Raw genomic sequence first — 11,560 nt, 5'->3', positions numbered from 1 at the left:
TGACTTCATTGCCTTTGATGTTATGGGAGCGATTTTCAAGATCGGTATTGATATTCCACAATAGGCAGAAAGTTTGATCAAGCTGCGATCATCATTTGTTACCAATTACCAAAGCTGGGCAATGCCTGTTTAAACGACTATTAGGATCAGTGAGTAGCTTCAGATTGCACCTATAAATCAGAGCATTGCAGTTGGTGTTAATGTTATTGACCATATCTTCAAAATAAAGTTATTGAGCTTTGACTACTAAAACTAAATCGCTAATGCTAATATAATCCCCGCACCAGGTGTAATTATTTATTTACATTGCGATTTCCATTGTTGTTTAACAGTTAGGCTGAAATGGAGTTATTAATTGCGTATGACGTGGCTTTATCGACACTTAGTCGTAATAGTATCACAACATTTTTAGTTAAGTAAAAAATCACTTTTTGTTCCTTTTTATTCAGAACAATTCTTCAAAGGCACAATGTGAACCCCGAGTGGTTTGTTTGAGCTTCGGTAAAGTTGCGGTTAGATTTGATATATAACTAACATACACACCACTGTATGATGGAAGTATAGTAATTTTTTGTTTTCAATAATATATGTAACACCCAAAAAGTTGGCTTCAGACATCTTATAGAGTACATATATTGTTGATTTAGCCATGTTTGTGTGGCGTGTATTGTTTGGCATTCTTTTAACCGCAGAAATGAAAATATCGACTTCAAATTTAGTAGAAACATTGGAAGTTTCTGTCCACAGCTTTGTATTGAAAATGGGCTAAATCGGCGCAGTGGAGCCAGTGATTAAATTCTGTTTTTTTGACGTTTTATGTTTACTTATCATAAGGCAAACAAGATAAAATGTTTAAAAATATTTTGTACACTTCTTAATTTGAGATCTATTATCCAAATAAAAGAACTAGGAGATTAGAATGCGAAAAACATAGTGGTTTCTTACTTGTTATTATTTATTTATTTTAATACGTATTTTTAATTAGTCTTTTAAATTTTGCATATTATTCCGCTACGTTTTATTTTCTTTTAATGTTTTTTAAATGATGAATATTATTCGCCTGCCGCATAGGATAGAACAGAACACCGAGGAGTAAATTCCGCAGTGTAAGAAGTAATATAGTACATGAGTATCATATGAAAGAGTTGATAAGTGTAAGAGTAAAAAAAGTGTAAAAGAAAGTAGGTTCATAATTTGGCACAATTCACAAAAGTAAAGATTGCGAAGTAAACTGTTCAGTTGAGAGAACGCAAAATGTCAAGAATGTTGCGCTCATGAAGACCACATATACCCAATTTGCGAAATGTGGAATGACGAATAGAAGTGGCAACATTTGGACAGACAAATAGGATACGATCAGGAGATTCTAAAACCCCACATGTGAATAAGAGTTATTCGCTAAGTCAATTTTGAATAGATTATCATTACATTTCGTGTGATTAAATATTAGCCTGTTAATAAGCCAGATAATGTATGTAAAACACTATCGAAGTTGTGTAAGTGAAGTCGGACTTTTTTCTTGTTGTCTTGTTTATATAACCTTTCAGTGATTGCGTGTTTCAGTCTGGTTATGTCACTGCCTATTTGTAAAACCTTCGGATTTCTCCAATAAACTTGAAAGGCCCTTCCTAAGAATACTGCAAAGGGCGTTTTCTTGGACTTAGTATGAAAGCCTATCTATCTATCAACGTTTTGTAGACGTGTGGATTGCAGTATGGATCACGATGATGTTCCATTTTTAATTTGACATTCTTAAAGTTTTCTTCTAATTGCGATATGAACGCGGACAGCTATTCTCTTACCCGGTAGTCGAGGATTCTTTCCATAAAACATTTTAGCCGAATTGGCAGATATAATTTCTTTATATATTGTACATAGTTCTAATAGACCTATTTGTATTACATTACTAAAAGTCTTGATGTTTTCCCGGACACTTCATACTATTTTTTGGACTTTATCGATATTACCTTTATTTGTTTCACATTGGATTATTTCTTATCAGTTGTTTTTGATTTCAGTCGCGTTGATCCTCTTCATGTAATGCCTTAAAATTCAAATGTTTGTTACTCAGGCTCTCAATCTCGAAAGATCTGGATAAAGTGTCCGCCATCACATTGGATTCAAGCTTGATATGTTGGATATTATTAGTAGATTCTGCGTTGTATCTGAAACTCCTTATATATTGCGGATTATAGTTAATCTTGGAATTTGAAGCACCAACGAGTACCCGCAATAAATATCTTGAAATGTTTTCTTTTCACACAGTATGTGCTCGCCAAGTAGATTGCAGCAGTTTTTAATCAAAGGTGCTATATTTGATTTCATATGAATTCAAATTTTTGAAGAAAAAACCTATTGGCTGTATTTAATCATCCCAGATTTGCTCTCCCGACAACTATGTTTGCGCATAAGGGCTAACTTTGCTTCGTCATTGAAATGAGTTAGAGTTAAAGTGAAACTAGATTTGATCTCTTCAAACACTTCTCCTTTTACGTAACTAAATTTGAGATTTTTTCCTTTCTATTTATTTACATCGTTTAAGATATCATTAATCGAACTTGAGAACTTCGCTAGATCCAGTAGTTACTAGAAGATTTTCTATGAGGATTTCATTATTCTCGGTCTGTCGAACATGGGAGTTTCATGACCTTTTCAGATATGTTGTGTCTAAGGAAGTGTATTCTGCTTTTCCAGAAATGCATTTATTCGGCTTCGTATTAAGCCTGCATTGCTCTAGCCTAGCCTATACGACTCTAAAGTCTTTTAGATATTTATCCATCATCGCTACAGCAAGTTCTTTCAGTTTCACGTGTCAGTTCTTATCTCCTGTTTGAAATTGCAAAGCTCTTCACATTTGCTTCGAAACAGTGATAATATTTGCAAAACTATTTCGAATCGCTCCTAGCAGATGCCCGATAGTGAGAGGATGTCCTAAATAGAGAGGAGGACGTGTTTCTAAAAGGACTTCAGGATTTTCTGTAGTTTATATACTGCTTATCATCTATTCTATACTGCTTATCATCGTTTCCTAATAGTGTCTACCTCCATGTTTAGTTAATGATTATTATCGCACGTTGTAACTTTTGTGGCAATTACAAGGTTGTAGGGGATTGTTAACTTCAACGAGTCTTTATGTGGGTCTTAGATAGCTAAAATAGGAAGAAAACAGTGAGTTGGATGTGTGGTTGCAGAACGCGATGTTTAAAATTCAATAATTAAAAGGATTCACATTTCATTTACTCGAATTTTATAATACTTTTATTTGTAATCGAATTAAAAAAAAAGAAGCCAAATGTTTAAAAATTGAAAGAGATGCTAAAACTTAATCTCAGTTACTATATTTCTTAGTGTTTCTCTCCATATTTGCTTAGCATGGTAAAACCTGCCATCTCAGCAACGTCTGTTTGCGACAAAAACATTGATTACAAGTCTTTGTGAAATAAAATCACGAAAACCTCAATTCTCAAAATTATTAAATTTGTTGTATTGACTGTTAAAGATAAGGATTAAAATATATTTGAACGCTATTTTTTTTTTTTTTGTTTTGTTGGTCAAAGTGGTGAATCGAGAAAAAAAGGAGAACGTTTGGAAAATGTGGAAAGTTTTCAAATAATTATATTCAAAGCTACAAATTGTTCGAGACATCATATAAATATATAAACATTCTAACAAATATATGATACGATATTAGATCGCAGGCATATAAATTAAAACAGTGTTGTTGTAACTGTTGTGAGGTTCTGTAAAATCTGTAGGGTGCCCCTCTTATGTGTAAGTGCCGCGAATTCATTGCCTTGTAGCACCTCCCAAATGTTATCAGCAATTTTTTTGGCTTCTCAGTAGACCAATCGCGTGAGCCGGCCGTCGCTGCATTTAAGTTGTTTAGCCTTGTAAAACTTTCAGAACAAAAACATTCCATATGTACGATGGAAGTTTTCGCTAGCAGCACTTACGCAAAAAAGTTATCATGTCCCTCTTCAGGACCCCAAAATTAAACAAACACTTTCGAAGCATTGCGAAAGGGTAAAATTACTGAATTTTGCACAATATGTATGTGTAGGACCACGCGTTATGAACAGGTATAAGATTTAACTTTTCGGTTGTAACGTTTGTTACAATTGCAACCCTAATGTTGTTAAATTTAACGGAGGAACGACACCATGTAAGAATAATTTATTGTCCTGATTTATTGATATGCTTGAAAAAAAGATGAAACATGGCGTGCGTAGTCGGATGTTAGAGAGCTTGATATGAAAACAAGATTTTAAAGTTTGTGCCTATTTTCTTTTTGCCGTTTTTACAAAAAAAATAAAGGTAAAAACTCTAAAGACATCTTATAAAAATTTGCGTCTAATCAAGAAAAAAATATAGTGCTCGAAACTTTTTTTGGCAAAATAGTGTATGCGAAAATAAAAAAGAATTATTTACTCGTACTCTAAAAGAACGAAATACAAATCAATACGAGCAACGAATATGTAAATGTTAATAAAATGATCTATAATGGTTTTTTGATAAATTTCCGTGTATTCAACATAAACATACATGTATAAATAACACATGAAGTAGACGAACCATATTAAGAAAAACAAAATTTGAATTGATATAAGGAAGCGTATAAAATGAAGAAATTATTATCTGCGGAAAATCCATAATTGTAATATAGTCAAAACCATATAAAAAGAAGTTCATGAATGACTGAATTTGCTCGTAACAAAGTAATTAGGGGCTCGTGCATGACGTCACATTTTAAATGATATACATAGAACGTGCTTAATTATATTACAAGCGCCATCTTTATGAGAATAGCGAATAGTTCTTAACCAGAATAAACTTCATAAAGAGGATTAAATAAGTTATGGTTGCCTTTAAATTTTTTATGCTTAGCCTTAGTGATTGAAAGAAATATTAAAGATCAATATAAACTGTAGCTTGAAACTAATTCGTCGTTCCGTACAAAGTAATAATAGAAGCGTGCTCAATAAAGAAGTCAAGAAGTGTAGCCTCTTTGATATCTACATCACCATCAACAATAGCTACCACTGCATCATCATAATTATCATCTTCTTCATCCTCACTTCAGGTTTTCTTTACTGTTGAGCTGTTACCTATCAGCTCATATATATTGTTATCAAATACGAATAACATTCTACTTCTCTTGCTACCTGTTCATTACTGGATAGAGGTCATTTTCTCAAATAATAATATTATTGCCTAAGTTATACTATTAACTAAAGCCCAGAAGTTTCCTTGTCCCTTACTTTGTGTATAGTTTCACCGATTGTTCTCAGGCCTGTCCACGTAGCCACGACATATGTTTTCAACCCTAGCCCCTACGCTATTCGATATGACCTTCAACAATGAAGTGTATTTTTCACTACGTACCATGTGTTTAAAATAGGCAATTTTAGTAATACACTTACAGTAGTTCAAAGATTATTCTTCTCAGGACTTCACCATTGAATATTTGACCTGCCCACGATATTTTTAGAATTTTATAGTAACACCAAGGTCTCCAAGGCTTCCAGTCTGTTCATTGTAGACTATACAAAGCATGTCATGAAACCAAAGCGAAGGAAATCTCAGTCTACGTGTAACATGGATCCAAGGCATACAAATCTGGAAACCGTTTCTCCATTCTGGTTAAGTCATAGAGTGGCATTTGCGTATGAAGTTTTTGTTCGGCTTACAATCATAGATTTGGTTTCGCTGACATTTCGGTTTAATCTAAAGCTGTTACTATGATCATTTACAGCTTGAACCATCATCTGCAAATCCTGCATATTATCTGTAAGCATAGTTCCATCGTCCGCATATCGAAAGTTATTGACGAATAGCCCATTGACTTTAATGCCTGCTTCGACCATTTGAATAGCTTCTTGCAAGATTACCTCGGAGTTGACCTTAAAAATATGGGGAGGGACCTTTGACGCACCCCCTGCTTAGAAAAATACAATTTATCTGGACATCCATCTCTGTTTTTCTGTGGAATTGTAATGAATGATGATTGTAGTCATCACGATAAAAGCCTGTATCGCAGAGCTCATTAAATAATTTATATATATATGTATATATCTAGATTGTCATCATTTACTAGTTTTATAATCTCTGTTGGTATTTCATAGTTACCCAAGCCCTTGTTATTTTTGGGATATTTCAAAGCTTTTCTTATTTGATTTTTCGTAATTGATGGCCACGTAGACTGTTGTTCGTCATTTTAAAAATCTGCAGACCTCGTATCATGTGCACATGGTTGCCGAATATAATCTGTCTATATATTGCTTTTATCTTCTATCTAGGTAACTATTTCATTACGATTACTTAACGGAACAGGTGGTGTTGTTTTTCTTTTCAGGCCGCAAGTTTGGTTACTTGTATAAGGTGAAGTTATCATAGAACGATTGAAAATTTCTATTTCCGAATACTTATTTTTTATTCACACAAGCTTTGCTTTTCATATCTTTAGTCTTATTATTCTCTTACTCTTGTATTCGATTGTATTCATTTTTATTAGCAAGCCAACTTTGTTCTCAGCTATATTTTTCGTTTCATATTCTTTTAGCTCTCCGACATTGACTTTTCTCGAAGAGGTGAGGGTTTTAGCTGATGCCGGCTTTAATTTCATTCTTGCCGCTAGAACATTATAATTTGACTGTACATCTACTGCTAGGAAAATATTAGGTTTTTTGGCAGATGTTCCAAATCTTTTTGTTTATCAAAATGACATTTTGACTTCGGGGATTTGTAAGTAAATAATCGGACAAGGAAGATGAAAGGAGGTGCTACAAATTCTAAAACCCTGTAAATAATCGGACAAGGAACTTGAAAGTAGGTGTTACAAATTCTAAAACCATTTTCTAAGCAGAATCGGTATAAACGATCACTCCTTAATCCTAAATCAAAATTCACAACAATTTCAGATACAGGTTCATTTTCAACTTTTGAATTTCCCATTATTAGATTAAGGTCATGTTTCTTCGTTGGCTTTAGTATTTCTGTAAGCTATGAGTAGAATGTTTCAATTTCGCAAGCGTCAGATCAGCCCGTCCGGAAGATAAGTTTCGTCTGTCCGTTGGTCTCATATGGGTTATAGCACATGTATTTGTTTGGGGTAAACCTCGATAGAGTGACTGTGGCATAAAATTGGAAACTTTCCATTTCTCCCGAACTAACTACCTTATCAATCACACGTGCGTCCACCATTTTAGAGCATCTAATCCTTTCAACTTTACGACTTTTTCGACCTTTTAGAACTTCCTCCTATTTGTCCGTTTCTATTCCTGATTTTCACACAACACTAAAGAGAAGGAAGTTAATCAAATACAAATAAATTACATTCGTTACACATTTCCATGTTATACTATGACGTGTTGAACGGATGTATGCGATGTGCCTTTGCTTAAGCAATCATAGGACTACAATCAAATATTTGTAAGAATTTTTTTTGAGTTTTTGCAAAAAAAAAAAATTCCTACCTAAGGAACTCAAAGAAAAAAACCACTTTGAATTTTAAAAATTGTAAAATCAAGAGATTTGTTATCAAAAACAAAAAAAAAATGAAAATTTGTATGTTTGTATATTTGTATATTAAAATCAACAACTTGCAAAATAAAAATTTAGCATTAGGGGAAATTGATAAAATTGAAACTGCCCCTTTTTTTTTTCTCTGTTCAACATACCAAAAAAAAAGGGCAATTTCAACATACCAAAAAAAAAAAAAGAGCAATTTCAATTTTATCAAAAGGTTTGAGAAGCCTGACAAGAAGTTAAAGTACAGATAAGCGGAATTTAAAATTGAACAAAAAGAAAATGGCAACACTCAATATATTAATTTTTTTTGCTTGTTTTCCAATTAATTAACGTAGGATAAGAAGAAGAAGTTTTAGCTTGGATTCACATAAATAATAAAAAAGAATTGTGTACAAATTAATAGAAAATATTTAAATTCATAGACTTTCTTGTAAGCGATAGATGACGTGGGAGGATGTTGTAGCAACCTGAAACGGTAATTGCTCCCGCAAGTACCGATAATTTCTTTATACTTTTTCTGTTGCAAATCGTTGCGTATTTTGTTTTTAGTTTTTAATCTTTTTATTATCATCAATATTAATCCTGCCGTGGCACTATAAAAAAATAATAATTAAATATTCATGCACATACATGATTTTTTTGATTTTTCTATGCTCGGCTGTTTATTTTTGGTATTTTAATGTGCACATTTTTTTAAAAATAGATTTGCCTTCTTTTTCGAGTACTACTACCTGTAGTCTCTATATATCTATTTATGTATTTCCAAAAAATGTCATAATTATATTTCCTAATTTGTACTATATGTATTTTTTTACTATTGTTGTTTATATATAGACTTTATATCGATTTTACGCGATGGGAATTTACTTGTCCTGGCTGGGAAACCGAGCGCAACAGAAAAGCTCATAAAATCGAAATCATTACCTAATTTATGTGTTATATTCGCTAAACTGCATGACAAACTCAACTCGGTTAAAGGCGTAGTTTATGCCCCATGCTTAAAGTATGTGCCGGAAGATGAAATTGTTCGTGAAATGGGCAGTCAAGGAGTGACTGAAGTCTACAAATTCACCAAATGATATGACGTTGGAAAAACCCGCTCTCCTATAGGAAGAATTATTTTGACTTTTGACCGCTATAGGCTACCGGCAACGGTTGATGTAGCTTGGTAGAAATGTAAAGTAGAACTCTACATTCCAAGTCCCATGAGGTATAAAAACTGTCAAGGCCTGGGTCATACGGCAAAACGATAACACCATTCTTCCATCCTGTGCTAACTGTGGTCTTCCCCCACAAGCTGAAAACTGTACGCGTAGTTTCTGCTTAAATTGCAACGATCAACACTCGGCGTTAGACAAACAATGCCCACGTTTTATACAAATGCGTGAAATTCTAAAAATCAAAACAGACAACTACTGTAACATGGGTGAAGCGCGAGGCAAGCACCGGGAAATTAATCCATCTGGGAACCAAACAATTAACAAAAGCAATACCTACGCGTGTTGTCGCCTCGCAAACAGTGCCTAATGAGCCTTTAACTCCAACTCCTTCCAATGAAAAACCTGTTCTATCATCGGCAAAAAATTACATTGCCAAATTAGTTCCATTGCTCGCCAAAGATAATATTGAAAAAATCAAAACAATAGCAAATATTGAAAAAATCAAAACAACAGCAAATATTAAAAAAATTAAAACAACAACACGTATGCCAAAATCTAATGAACTAAATTCCTCCGAATCACAAGTTCTCAACCCAAGTCAACAAATTACAAGTTATAATGCATCCAATCATCATTAATCAACCTTCAATTTCAAATTATTCACGTGTGCCCAGTCGGTGCAACTTCAAATTTACGCAACCACCTAAGTACAGATTATTCTGCTTGTAAGAACAAATTATTTATTATAGTGCCATTTTCGACGGAGACGGTGACATTTCAACTTAACCTGCTTTCCACTCCATGCCACTACAATTAAATAAAGTTTTTAAAATTCTACAATGGAACATTAAGAACTTCTTAATAATCTTGATGAACTCCATAAGCTCGTAAGTGGCTTCAGTCCAATCTTTATATCGCTACAAGAGACCCATTGTAGGAGGTCTTTTAATCTCATTCCACCCAAATCATATACTGGATACTTTACGAATGCTGATCAAAACTCATATTCCAAACAAGGAGTTTGTGGTTTTATAAAATCAAGTATACCTCACAAACGCATAAATTTAAGCTCATATATACAGGCCGTAGCGATACAAATAATGTGTAACGGCCGCGAACAAACCTCGGGTAGGGTGTTTGTCGGTCTGTATCAACCGCAAGTATCGGAATAACGGCATGCCGTTAGACAAAATCATGCGATTTTGTGATACTGTTTATAAATAACATGATCTTGCGGGATATGAGTGTTTTATTCTCTTCTTTTTCCCTTTTTGCATAGCAACAGGCGAAATCGCATGATTTTGCGGTACTCCTTTTTTTCCTTTTGCTTTTGCAAGCATAGGCAAAATCGTATGATTTTGCGGGATCTATGCTTGCTCTTGTGAGAGTAGCGGCAAGCCGTTATAGAGAGAGCAACAGGAAGAAGAAGAGGGAAATTGAGTAAGAAGGAGAAGTCTGTCTGCGTTTTAAAATTTAAGTCAGAGGGGATAGTTTCAAGTTGAGTTGAGTTCTAGTGAAGTTGCAGTGTAGACCTCAACGAGTGCGCTTGCTTTTCGATTGTTTTTTGATTGTACGGCTGAGCCGTGGTTGTTTTTTTCTTTTTGTGAAGTATGGGCTCGAACTGAAAATCGAAGTTCAAAAAAGGATAAATTTTAATTAAAACCTCAAATAACAGAGGAAAAACCAATAAAGGGAAAAGGGTGGAACAATTAAAAGAAGCATTTTGTGTGTGTTCTCGCGACGAAGAAATTTTTCTTCTGCCGACAAAAGTTTACAAATTAAATCCTTTGTGTAAATAATTGTATAAAATCTAAATATATATATATATATATATATTTATAGACAGGTATATATATACATGTATACGTATGTATATGCATAAGAAAAGTTCATAGGAACATATTTGTGTCTAATTGTGTAAAAGAATATACAACCAATCAACTCTGTATAACATAAAAAAAAAGGAAAAAAAAAAATTTCCTTTTGTATGCGTGCTTTTCAAACAAACAAAAAAAAATAATAAAAAAAAATATTTATATACATATTGAATTCTACGATTGTAAAACTATATAAAAATAAAGGAAAAAAACAAGGATCAATGTGTTTGCCACAATCAAGATGTGTTAAGAGGAAGAAGAATAATTTTCCAGTAGCTTATGAATTACGTGCACCCACATGCACCTACATCCCAGCTGTGTTGTGATTGTGCCGACGACGTGAGACGAACTTCCTACTTCCTTGCCGTGGACAAGAGCCGCCGAAGGAGACAGCCACGACATCGCGAGAGGATTGTATTGTAAGTTACTTTAGTTATTTATTCCCCTGTTGTTTTGTGTCCCCGATGAGTAGTTAAGCGCTACAGCTGCCACCGCTGTAGCTGAAAGGAGAAAGGGGGTGTGCATATGTAGGGCCGACGCCAGACGACGACCGACTGACTTACAGTGGACAGACAGACGGCAGACAACCGACGGGACTTTTCTTTTTATTTTATTTTTATTTCTTTGTCAGAAAAAGTCAAATACTCAGCCGGCAATGAAAGTAAAGAGTCTCATGACAAATGTTAAACGTAAATTTTACAGTGCTTTCGCTCTATATCCTACCTTCGCAATCGTTTTCTCCGTATTTTCCCACCCATTAATTATATGCGGCGACTTCAACAGCTGGAATACCATCTGTGGCTCAACAGTGAACAACACTCGTGGTACTGTTTTAGAAAAGGCCTTTTTTCAAAGCAAATCTCTGCATTTTAAATGATGGAAAACCAACGCACTTTTCAACTCACATATTTCACATATTGATTTAACATGTTGCTCTCCATCACTTCTTCCTTTGGTTTCCTGGTCTATTTCTGATGATCTACATAATAGTGGGCA

The sequence above is a fragment of the Glossina fuscipes genome, unplaced genomic scaffold (genome assembly GCF_014805625.2).
Source record: "Glossina fuscipes isolate IAEA_lab_2018 unplaced genomic scaffold, Yale_Gfus_2 61051, whole genome shotgun sequence".
NCBI classification, from domain to species: Eukaryota; Metazoa; Arthropoda; class Insecta; order Diptera; family Glossinidae; genus Glossina; species Glossina fuscipes.
This window is presented reverse-complemented; position numbering follows the sequence as displayed.